General features: G+C 33.2%; 1 long non-coding RNA gene across 1 annotated transcript; it reads right to left on the bottom strand.

The window, feature by feature from the left end:
* Positions 1–3,740: 3,740 nt before the first annotated feature.
* On the bottom strand, positions 3,741–4,305 carry LOC116349235. The gene is made up of 2 exons (XR_004201889.1): positions 4,193–4,305; positions 3,741–4,099 (listed from the first exon to the last, which is right to left on the bottom strand). It is a non-coding gene; the product is annotated as an uncharacterized LOC116349235 (long non-coding RNA).
* Between the last annotated feature and the right edge of the window lie 7,879 nt (positions 4,306–12,184).

Here is a 12,184-nt window from a genome sequence, read left to right as displayed (position 1 = left end):
CACGATTTAACACGGTAAATGAGGTTGGAAATCATGGAACATCATGGTATAACAACATTTAACATGGTTATTGAGGTCGGACAAGATGGTAAATCATGGTCTAACAACATTTTACACGGTTATTGAGGTGGGACCGTGAGACAACATGGTAAATCATGGTCTAACACGATTTAACACGTTTATTATGATGGGACAACATGGTACATCATGGTCTAACACGATTTAACATGGTAAATGAAGTTGGAAATCATGGTACATCATGCCCTAACAACATTTAACACGGCTATTGAGGTGGGGCAACATGGTAAATCATGGCTTAACAACATTTAACACGGTTATTGATGTGGGACAACATGGTAAATCATGGTCTAACACGATTTAACACGATAAATGAGGTTGGAAATCATGGAACATCATGGCCTAACAACATTTAACACGGTTATTGAGGTGGAAAATCATGGTACATCATAGTCTACACAGAAAGAAAATATCAGCCGACGCTATACGCAAAACCGACTGGTACGTGCGCTCATACGTTTTTACATCTTTTACATCTATTACCATACGATTTTTCGACTGTGCGAAGATACGCACAAAGAGTAACGAATCAGTCGAAAAATCGTATGGTCACTAGATGTAAAAGATTTAAAAACGTATGGGCGCACGTACCAGTCGGTTTTGCGTATAGCGTCGGCTGATATTTTCTTACTGTGTAACACGATTTAACACGGTAAATGAAGTTGGAAATCATGGTACATCATGGCCTAACAACATTTAACACGGTTATTGAGGTGGGACAACATGGTAAATCATGGCCTTACAACATTTAACACGGTAAATGAGGTTGGAAATCATGGAACATCATGCCCTAACAACATTTAACACGGTTATTGAGGTGGGACAACATGGTACACCATGGTCTAACAACTTTTAACACGGTTATTGATGTGGGACAACATGGTACATCATGGTCTAACAAAATTTAATACGGCTATTGAGGTCGGACAACATGGTCCATGACTTAAAATTGATATTAATATTGAATGAACAAAATTTAATAAAGTCAAAATCTATAGAGATAGTAATTTCAGAGATAGGAATTACAATAACATGCCTAGCCGAGCGAGCGGAGCGAGCGTGCCGTAGCGAGCGAAGCGAGCGGAGGCCGGCTAGTATATATATATATATACTAGCAACTACTCGCGCGCTTCGCGCGCTCGTAGCAGCTACCTCATGCAAATAGTATATTGAAAACAAACTGTTTTTTTTTTCATGTTGGACGGTTACGAGCGAGCGAAGCGAGCGAGTAACCTTACCCTTTATTTATCAGAGTTCTCAACGGGCTAAATTGATAAGAATTGTTTAAATCGATAAAATTTCTGATTTACCACTGTTTAACACGGTTCATCGTGGTCGACCATCATGGTTAACACGGTTTACCACGGTCCATTCTCGCCTTTCGTAAAATATATTCGTCGAAATACACAAAATATAGGCAAAATACGGTTTTTTGACCATAATGATCGTGTTAGACCACGATGGCGGACCATAATGGTGCCTATCCGTTATTTTACAAACAATATTTTGGTAACATACACTTCCGACCCCAATAACGGTGTTAAATGATGTTAGACCACGATGTGCCGTCATGTCCGACCTCAATACCGGTGTTAAATGATGTTAGAGCACGATGTACTGTCATGTCCGACCTCAATAACCATGTACCACCTCAATATACGTGTTATATGATGTTATACCATGATGGACCGTGATGTTCAACCATAATAACCATGTTAAATGATGTTAAAATGGCTTAAATCGTCAAAATTTTACATTTTAAACCATTTACCACTGTCCATCTTGGTCGGCCATCACGGTTACCACGGTTTACCATGGTCCATTCTCACCTTTTAACAATAAAATGTGCAAAATTTAGGCAAAATACGGTAAAAATACGGTTTTTTGACCATAATGACTGTGTTAGACCACGATGGTCGATCGTGATGGTCCAAATAATTATGTTAAATGATGTTTTACCACGATGTACCATGATGTTCGACTTCAAAAACCGTTTTAACACGGTCCATCGTATCGTTGAAAATTGTTAGAGTTGTTTAAATCGATAAAATTTTTCATTTACCATCGTTTAACACGGTCCATCATGGTCGACCATCACGGTTAACACGGCCTACCATCGTTGAAAATTGATTAGAATTGTTTAAATCGATAAAATTTCTGATTTACCACTGTTTAACACGGTTCATCGTGGTCGACCATCATGGTTAACACGGTTTACCACGGTCCATTTTCGCCTTTCGTAAAATATATTCGTCGAAATACGAAATACACAAAATATAGGCAAAATTACGGTTTTTTGACATTTTTACATTTCAAACCATTTACCACTGTCCATCATGTACGGTCATCACGGTTATTACGGTTTACCACGGTGCATTCTCACCTTCTAACAATAAAATGTGAAAATACGGTTTTTTGACCATAATGGCCGTGTTAGACCACGATGGCCGACCATGATGGTGCCTATGTTCACCGCCCGGCCGAGACCTTTCCAACGGTATAACTTTTATCCGGATCGGTTGAGGCGTTTGGACGCCAACCCGGAACAAACAAACAGACATACTTTCGCTTTTATAGATATAGATATATATATCTTACTATTCCATAGCTTAATGTATAAAACTACGTTTCACATTAAGCAAAATCCGGTTTCACTGACTTAACCCATATTTTCTTGAAAAAAATGTAATGCACAAATAAAAATTGGCTTAAACTGTGTGCAAGAGAGTCAAGCATAAGCTGAATGATAGACAAGTGTCTTTTCCACGAAACTGTAAGTTTCACATCAGACGATCCGATATATTAAAGAAAATGCAATCATTTTTCCTGATGCACATAATGAAAACAGAGTATAAGTGATTTTTGTAAACATTATTTGTATGGTTTTTAATTGGATTTTCTTTTTTCCTCCCTTGGCATAAAACGAAGCGCTAAACTTTAAATTAATGTGAAAGTTAAGATGTGCATGTGCATGATCCCTTCAAATTCAAGGTGTGTATGGAGTGCTGACATTGCACGAATACACACCGGAATTGAACTATTACTTTGAATAAATGCACGTAAAACAGAGAATGCATCGTATAAATGAATGAAAATGATATCTTGATTGAATGAAAAATTCAAACGATTTTCCAGACATTTTGCAGACGCATTTGTTTACCTTGTACCGCGTGCACGTTTATTTCATCGAGTTTTTTTTTCATTTCCACTCCCCTGGTTCACAAGTTGCTGTTTATCTGTGTGCCGGAAATGCATATTCTCCCATGAGAAAAGAAAAGAGCTTAAATTGCATTGTGAATTTCGCGGGGTACCATGACAAAGAAAAGTTTTTACACTGTTAACATCAAACCATAAAGAGCACACACCACCAGATCTGCTTCACACACACATATTCAGCGATTGAGTATGTATTTTGAAGCGCACATTCAAAACGAAGCATACATCTATCTCAATGTCATTTACAAAAGCAACACACATGAGAACATAGTTGAACAGTCGTCGAATACGAACAACCAACAATCCGACATAAATTCGCTGAATTACAATTTTATCCACACTCAAATTCCCAAGCATATTTCACTCAAACGTATCTCCCACATTCGCGCTCACAAAGTTCACAAACAAATGTAAAAAAGAAAATAAAAGAGATAAACTACGCACAATATTGTCACACCAATTCGCGATTTATTTAAGTTTGGGTAATGTACAGAATCATTTTACAATGTCGTATGCTCTTGTATTCATCGTTTCGATGCGTATATGCTATGTATGTTGGCTGTTATCGCTGCTATTGTTGGTGTTGTTGTTGCGTTGCATTCAACCAATTGTCAATGTTCAGCAAACTAAGCAAGTTGTTTTGTCTATTGTCCGTATTTTGAATGCGAAACTTGCGATAAACGAAAATTGGCTGCACTGGAGCATCTATCTGACGCACAGTCACTCGTCCTGAATGCACAATTGAACCCGGCTCATATTTAAAGTCAACCGTTTGTGTTTCATTCGAAACTATCGCCATGCTGATCTGCAATTTATATTCAAAATTTTGTTAGATTTGAAAAGACATATATTCAGTGCAATGCCCGTCCCAATCTCATATATATATAAATTGACTTACTGCACCGCCATGAAGCAGAATAGCAAAAAGTGAACAATATAATAACATCTTGAGATTTTTCAATTTAATAACTCTAAACACAGCTAGTTAGTCACAAACACTTTTCGAAAATAGTTGAACATTTCGAGACGTTTACTCATTTTATAATGTGCTGAACTCAATGTTTTTCGTGACTTGAAAACAGAATTTATGTTGAAACTATTCCGTTCTTCATTTTGGGTCCATTTGTAAATATTGAAAACTGCTTTCTTTTGTACCGAACGAAATTCATTGTTTCGAAATTGCAGTCAATCAAGTAGGTCGATACCGAGTGGGCTCAAGTGTTACATTATTACGCGTACATATTTTTACAGACTTTATTTCATAATTTTGCATAATAACAACATTCTTAATCTGCCGTTATTCGGGCAATCGCAGACAAAAAAAAAACACTTCATTTCAATTTCTATTTATAGCTAGAGATTTTTATTATTCATCGGGAATGATGTTCAAAAGATTATGCGATTAATTTCAGTATTTGTAAAAAATGTATCCAATTCAAGATGAAAATCGCAATATCGTATTTTTTTATTTTTAATATAATTCATTCCTGGACTCTGCTCTGAATATAATGTTTGCTTGTTAACTTTCAAATGAATGCGATTTCATTGATACTAATGAAAATATTTCTTTTCCTGTTTATTCAATAAGGGATTTTCTTTGAAATTACTCAATTTGGATTCAATTAGGTTAAAAGTAGCAACATTATTTTCGCGTTGTTCAAATTTATTCACAAACGATGGCTTCATTCAAACAAGGAACGAAGTTAAATGGACACATGCAAGAAAAATTGTATTCGATTTCTTGAATTCTGATTTCTATTTACACAGAAGAAATTATCGCAGAAAAAGTCAAAAGCTGTGCTTGAGACATCTTTGTACTTTTGTGAAGGTGTTTTAGTTGAAAACAGAATATGAAATCAAACTTGTGAAGAACGTGCCTGCTTAGCGAGCGCAGCGCCTCAGAAGAGCGTAATATACTTGTCAGGAGCCGCTCCTGAGTTCGTATTAGTATACAGCACACACTAATACAAACAACGTTAGTGACACTAACACATTCATAGCTAGGAGCGGCTCCTAGTAAGCGCTCTTCGTGAGTGACAGATTCATGCTCTGGTTGAAAATCAATCATTCACTTGAATCAATGTTTTTTCGTTTGTATTCTCGATAGTAGACATTGAGTGTGCGTCTGACTAACAATACAAGTGGCCACCCACAAAGAAAATTGCGCTTCTTCCAAGTACAAGAATATTAGATTTCTCTGTCATAATGATGAATTGCTGTCTAAATTGAGATACAAATGTGTATACAAATCGATTTTATTGTTTCCGCATGTTCACAACATGACATCGACCTTCTGAGAATATTCCATTCAAAGTTCTAAGAAAACGATACACTAGGAAATTTGTTTGATTACTAATATTCTAATATTGTAATTTCAATTATAAACCATATAATCACGAAACTAATTTTATGTATAATAATAGAATTATGCTTTTTATAACTTGGCAACGAGTATTTTTAATTAAAATTGTTGTTGTATGGTGGTGGATGTTGTAATGAAAATTAGAAAAGTAATTACTTTAAATAAACTTGATTATGGGACAAAGCCGTATTCTAAGCACAATTTAAGTTGGGCTCTGACGAGGTGGTTTACACAATTTATGTGAGGAGAAACGCTTTGAGAAGCTGCAAGAACAGATCTTCGCCCAGTGAGAAGAAAAATATTAAAAGTTAAGTCTTTCCTCCACATTGCTCCTCTCGCTTGTGAGAATCATAATTTTGTTACTGATTGGACTATGCCAAATGGAATTTAAATTAAATGGGAATTTATATAGAATTACGCAAATGCGATGTTTTCATAGAAAATGAAATAATTGCTATTGAAGTTGCTTATTGTTAATGAATGACCCATTAAACAATCTTTTGAGCAATATGAATTGAGGCCAGAACAACGACCTTTCAAACAATGCATGAAATGCTTTTCACAGTTTACGTTTAGTACTATGTGAATACGCGTTGGAAAATATAAAATTTTCGAATGATGCCAGTGTAAGACGAGTTTTTTCGACTTTTCTTTTTATCAAAAACACCGAAGATATAAAAATTGAGAGCCTGGAGCATATTTTTCTTTTTTTTTCACCAAAATGTACTTCAAGTCTTATCAGTAAATAAAAAGCAAAAGAAAATCTCAATTTTACGGTAAAGTTGGTTGGATATGTGGGTGTGTATTTGACATCAATAATTATAATCGGTCATATTGAATTGCATTCGAATTTCACTAAATGCCAATCACAAATGTGTGAAAATTTCACGAAAAGGTCAGGACATTATCTATTGGCAGTGTAAGTGAAATTATCCATCGAGACCAGTTTCAAAGTATGATTTGATTTACGATAATTTCCACATCTATGGTAAGCATCTCACAATAACAAATATAGAACTTGAATTGTAATACAAAACTGTTGGTTAAGACAACCAGATTTACCGTTCGGCTTCCTCAATTCGGTGAAAATTACGTTAAACATATTTCGATTGCTAAATTTGCAAATGTGAAATCAACGACTTAATATAAGTTACTTGTTACATTCGATGCTTATTTCTTTCTCCTTGTTTGTGTTTGTGTGTGTATTTATGCAAATTTTCGGTTGCAGTAGATTGTTGATGTTGAAGGGTTTTAGTGTGGTTAAAGAGATTTCACGGAATTGTAGATCATTTTAATTAAACAACATCCATTCCTCAATTTCCAGTCGACAACACTTGATAAAAGCAGATAAACGATCAAGATAAAAGCACTTTGCATTTCATTTACATTGAGAGCGTAATAATAATCCAGATAGGAAGGAAAACTTGATAAATAGCGATTGTAAATATGATGTAGATACATTCACACCGGATATAAATTCATCTTTGCATATGCGAATACACTAGAAACCAGAAAGCATACTTTATACACACATACTAATTCGGTTTTATTCAACAGGGTACATTACCGTTTCCTTTCTTCTGTATCTTTATAAATGCATGGAATTTCAACTTTCAATAATGCTGGCTCTCTCTGTTGCCATCATTTAACGCCGTGATGATCTCAATTTTGAAATCAAACCTACACATGATTCATATTATTAATTTAATATTGAAATGGAAATTATGTAGATAAAGAATGAACAATTGATTTTATACCTTTTATCTAATTGATTTATTATAATTAATTTAAAAACAACCAAGTACAGATATTTTCTCTTGCAACAGTTCTACTAATATGTGTCCGATAAACGTTAGATTTGATTTCGACCGAAAATTGAAAATCAGTCCGTTTTAACTGGTTTTAACTATTTAATCTCGGAAAAAGCTTTCTTTTCAAATAAATTTGTATTTTAACTTTTGTATCATCTGCGCAGTTGTTGAAATCCCTTTTTCAACATTAAAACTACAGTGTTAATTTTAAAATACTGTATTTGTTTGTGACCACATAGAATAAAATTGAATGAAACTCCGTTTTTTTGCAATTTTAAACAAAATTACGAGTATAATGAGCAAAAAAGTGAACATTATTTTTTTATACTGATGATGATGATTAAAATTTGCCTGAAAGTAGATAATATCTGTTGGGTTTTATTACAGAAGCGGCTCAATAAAATATTTCTATAAATATGCCAACGAATGAAAATAAAGCTTAATTAAAAAACGATTAAAAAAACATTTAATAGAAGAAAAAAGTGTTCACACACCAGGTGATATGTGGTTAAACCACATATATACTTGCAAATTTATTCAAATCATATTGTTATTTCAAATTCAATGCACCAAACCACACTAATTATTATTTTATTGAAAAAAAAAATTTAAAAAACCGTTTATTTCAATTGAAACAAAAATAATAATAATAATTAATATTGGTATGGTAATCTATTGACTTTTTACCATTTTGATTTTTTTTAAATTAAAATGGCAATCGGATTCGAAAAGCTTTACATGTAAAATGTGTCAAATTGACTGAGCTACTTTGGTATTGGTGCTGGCCGGAAACAAAAAAAACGTATTATTTCGTTTCAGTTCAATTCGATTGATGTGTTAATGTGGTCACGAGACAAAAATCATAATTTTTTTTATGTTAAATTCATTGGATTTAATTTACCTAATGGGATGTCGATCTCACATTAACACACATTATCGGCTTACTATTTACTTGTGCCATCCAATAAAATTGTTCAATTAAATTTAATGTGACTTCATTTATTTGTATAATTGTCGTGTACAATATGTGGCGTGTCGCAAGTGTAAAATAGAATTATCCACATGTGAAATTAATTGCCACCTGTTTGAAAAAGAAATGATCGACAAAAAACAGAAAAGAGAAGGGACACAAGAAAAATGATTAAACCAATTGGAAATATATTCATTCCAAGAGCTCGAAGCAAGCAAAGTGCTTGACTTTTGATAAATGCTCGAAAGCTGCGCGTGAATTCACTTTGTTAAGCTTATTCATTTCGGAAATATTTTTTTTTTTACGAAGCCAGTCATTGGCGTTTGTAATTAAACTGTGGAAACACTATAATTAATTTTCTCGCAATGAAGGAGCAAAATTGGAAATTACTATAATCAAATTGTGCTGTTGATGGCAATGACGTTTTTTTCCCACAAATCCACTTCAGATAAATTAACTGTACCGTTTGGAATGTATAAAGCAATTTTTGCTTCAGACGCAAACTGGAAATGAAAAAAAACGCAAAATCTTAGCAAATGGCTTTTATTTTGCTTCAACAAACAAAGGGCGTCGAGAGAAATCAACGTCGTTGCATTCAATAGTGCGCGCAAAATGTCAACAGCAAAACAATATGAAATACTCTGTGTGTCAAACGAGAGATTATGTAGCTTTGTTGGATAGTGAACTAAAGCTAAAAAAACTGACACAAAGGAATAAAATAAAAAGTCCAGATGATAAATTGGATTTTGTTACTTGTTTCATTCTTTTCTTTCGAACAAAATGTTTTATATACAAAAGTGACGAAATCGACCATTGATTCTTGTTGTAATAGTGTTCTATCTCGTCCAGCGACAATAGGACTTGACTAAATTTCTGCTATTGTTTCTCGCTTTGCGTTTGCATTATGCGATGCGAATTATATTATGACATCATTACACTGTATAAATGTATCTCTTTCCGAACGCTTGAACTTTTTTGACATTCTTCTGTATATGTGTATCTCTCTAAAGAGCCGTGAAATCATGTCAAAATACTTTTGGATTCTTTCAGATTTGCAATGAAAAATTGCTGCCTGACACGGAATTCCTTTCTAAAGCATGACCATTTTTCCATGTGGCAATAAAAGCGACGAAAAATAAATGAATAGGCTAGCCTCATTAAAAAAAAATCTTAAATCAATTGAACTAGCCAAAAAGTATTTTTCAACCTACAGTACATTGCCAAATATCGACACACGACCAAATGCCGGAATACCGAAAGGTGAATCGAAATTAAAAATTGATTAAATTAAAAAATTATAAAATAAAAAAATGATTTAAAAGTAAATTATGAAAGATCAATATCAAATCTCTTTATTATAATCCAAATTTTAATCAAAAATCTATTATTGCTTTCACAAATTACGTTAAAAAAAAATTCGGCATTTTTATCACTTTTTCACGTCAAAAGTTAAACTCTGTCATTTTGAGACAAGCCGGTAAAATGCATTTTTTTATATGAAAAAATAACTAATTTGGAAAAAAAATATGTCTGCGAATTGTAGATAGATTAATTTAGTTATTGAACAGAAATATTGAAAATATAAAGGAAAAAAATTATATTTATTTTTTATTTTTCACTGTATATTATTCCGGAATAAATCGTCCAATTGCCGACACATAAAGCACCCAAGTTTCAAGTGAAATACTTTGAATTTGACAGATGTGACAGTTAAAGTCGATATTTGGATCATTGTGAAATTCAAACCAAAAATATCACAGATCAGTGAAATAACGTAATATTACTTTTCCGCACACACCCAGTGTGTAAGGTAAAGTATTGGAATCGGTCGAAAAATTAACACCCTCAAAAAACATGTTTTCTGGGTGTTTTAGGAGCCAGGGAACACGAATCAGTCAATTTTTCGATGTCCGAATGTATGTGCGTGGTGTACCCTGTACAAAAAAAGTAATTCAAAATCTGACTTCACAGGATGATTGGGGGTGCCGAGGAATAGAAACCATTAGATTTTGAGCGACTTTGGTTTATAGAGTGACGTGTCATGCCCGTGGCCATCCATAGGAAAAATTCAATTTTTCTTCCAAAAGTGATATTTAATGTATTCCTAAACACTCAAAAAAGAAATGAGAAGACCGAATATGACGTTAGTTTTGCGATACAAATGATTTTCGACAAACTTTTCATATAAAAATTTCAAAAAAATTTGATTTTTGTATGAAAACCATGCCTGTATCATATCGTAATGAGCTGAAACTTTGCACAGCTTATTTTTTTCAGCCAAAAATAACATTTCGAGAGTTTGAAGAGATTTAAATGCAAATTAGGGGTACCTCCCATACAAAATTTTGGATTTTTTGCTCAAAAACGAAAATTTTGTATGAAAACTCAATTGTATTGAAATTTCTTCAAACTTTCAGAATGTTAGCTTTTTGTGAAAAAAATAACATCTGCAAATTTTCACATGATTACGATATCATACAGGCATTGAAAAGTCGTTCAAAAATTATTTGTGTCGCAAAACTTATATCAGATTCAGTTTTCTCATGAATTCATATTTACGGTAAAAGATACGTAATAAATGCATGTTGTGGATCACAGTGCGGAAAAGTTCATCTTACGGATGTAAGACATTTTATTTTTAAATATTTTTGCTATTTTATTATGAAAAAAAAAAAAAAAATTAAATATGCAGCAAAAATATATCAATCTAATTATTTCAACTTGTATTGTTTACCTCAATGTAAAGAATGCGTTCATGAGCTGTCAAACCTTAAAGTTGTTCAAGTTTCGCAGTGAAAATTCATGAAATATGTCGAGATTTGGGAGCCGAGAATTGGACGATGAATATCCATCATTTGGAATTTTCGATGTTACGACGGAAAAATGGAAAATAATAATATATTTTTGGGAATTTCTTTCTTTTGACAAGTGTGAAATGAAGCACAATTAAATTCTGCATAGAATTGTGTATAGAATGATATTTTTAGATGAAAGAAAAAGTGTTAAATATCAAATTGAAGTTGAAAATTCAAACAAATAGTCCGACATTTGGGCGAGTGTCCATATTTCAAGTAAAACAAATTGTTTGAATGTCATAAGTCTTTTTATGATTTCAATGTTTTAAAGTACATATGAAATATTAGGATATCGTTGGATCATCCACGTAATAGTAATTAAGTCTACATAAAAAATGAATTAGAAAATATTTTTAAATAAAGAATACGAAAAATGAATAGAAAATAGATTTTTGGAAATAGATTCAGATACTGTGGATATTCTTCAATAGATTTAATGTTGTTGACCAAAGAATTGATCAATGCACCACAGTAAATATGACACTATAAAAAAAGAAAAGAAGTCAATGAGTATTACTTAATTAATTACCCCAAGAGGGAAAAGTGACTGAGTGATTTGTCCTAAAATAGTCAGTCGATACCATCGATTTACAACAAAAAAATTACAATATTTTACAGATCTTACCTGGAATTAATAGTCCTGCCTCTAGTGATGCATTGACTGATACACATTTCTGTGAACCATCGATTGGCGCTGTTGTTGTTGTACCCCCCACTGAAATCGCAGTTGTGACATCCGCTTGTAGCAACACATCTCTCTGTGAATCATCGAATGAGGTTGTTGTTGTATCAGCCATTGGACTCGTAGATAAAGCATCCGCCGATTGCAATGTTTCATCGATTGATGGTAGTACCGGGGATATTTGTGAGCCATAGATTGGCACTGTTGTCT

Source organism: Contarinia nasturtii, unplaced genomic scaffold (genome assembly GCF_009176525.2).
Source record: "Contarinia nasturtii isolate CC-2019 unplaced genomic scaffold, AAFC_CNas_1.1 Cnas_scaffold_2806, whole genome shotgun sequence".
Classification (NCBI taxonomy): domain Eukaryota; kingdom Metazoa; phylum Arthropoda; class Insecta; order Diptera; family Cecidomyiidae; genus Contarinia; species Contarinia nasturtii.
This window is presented reverse-complemented; position numbering and strand designations above follow the sequence as displayed.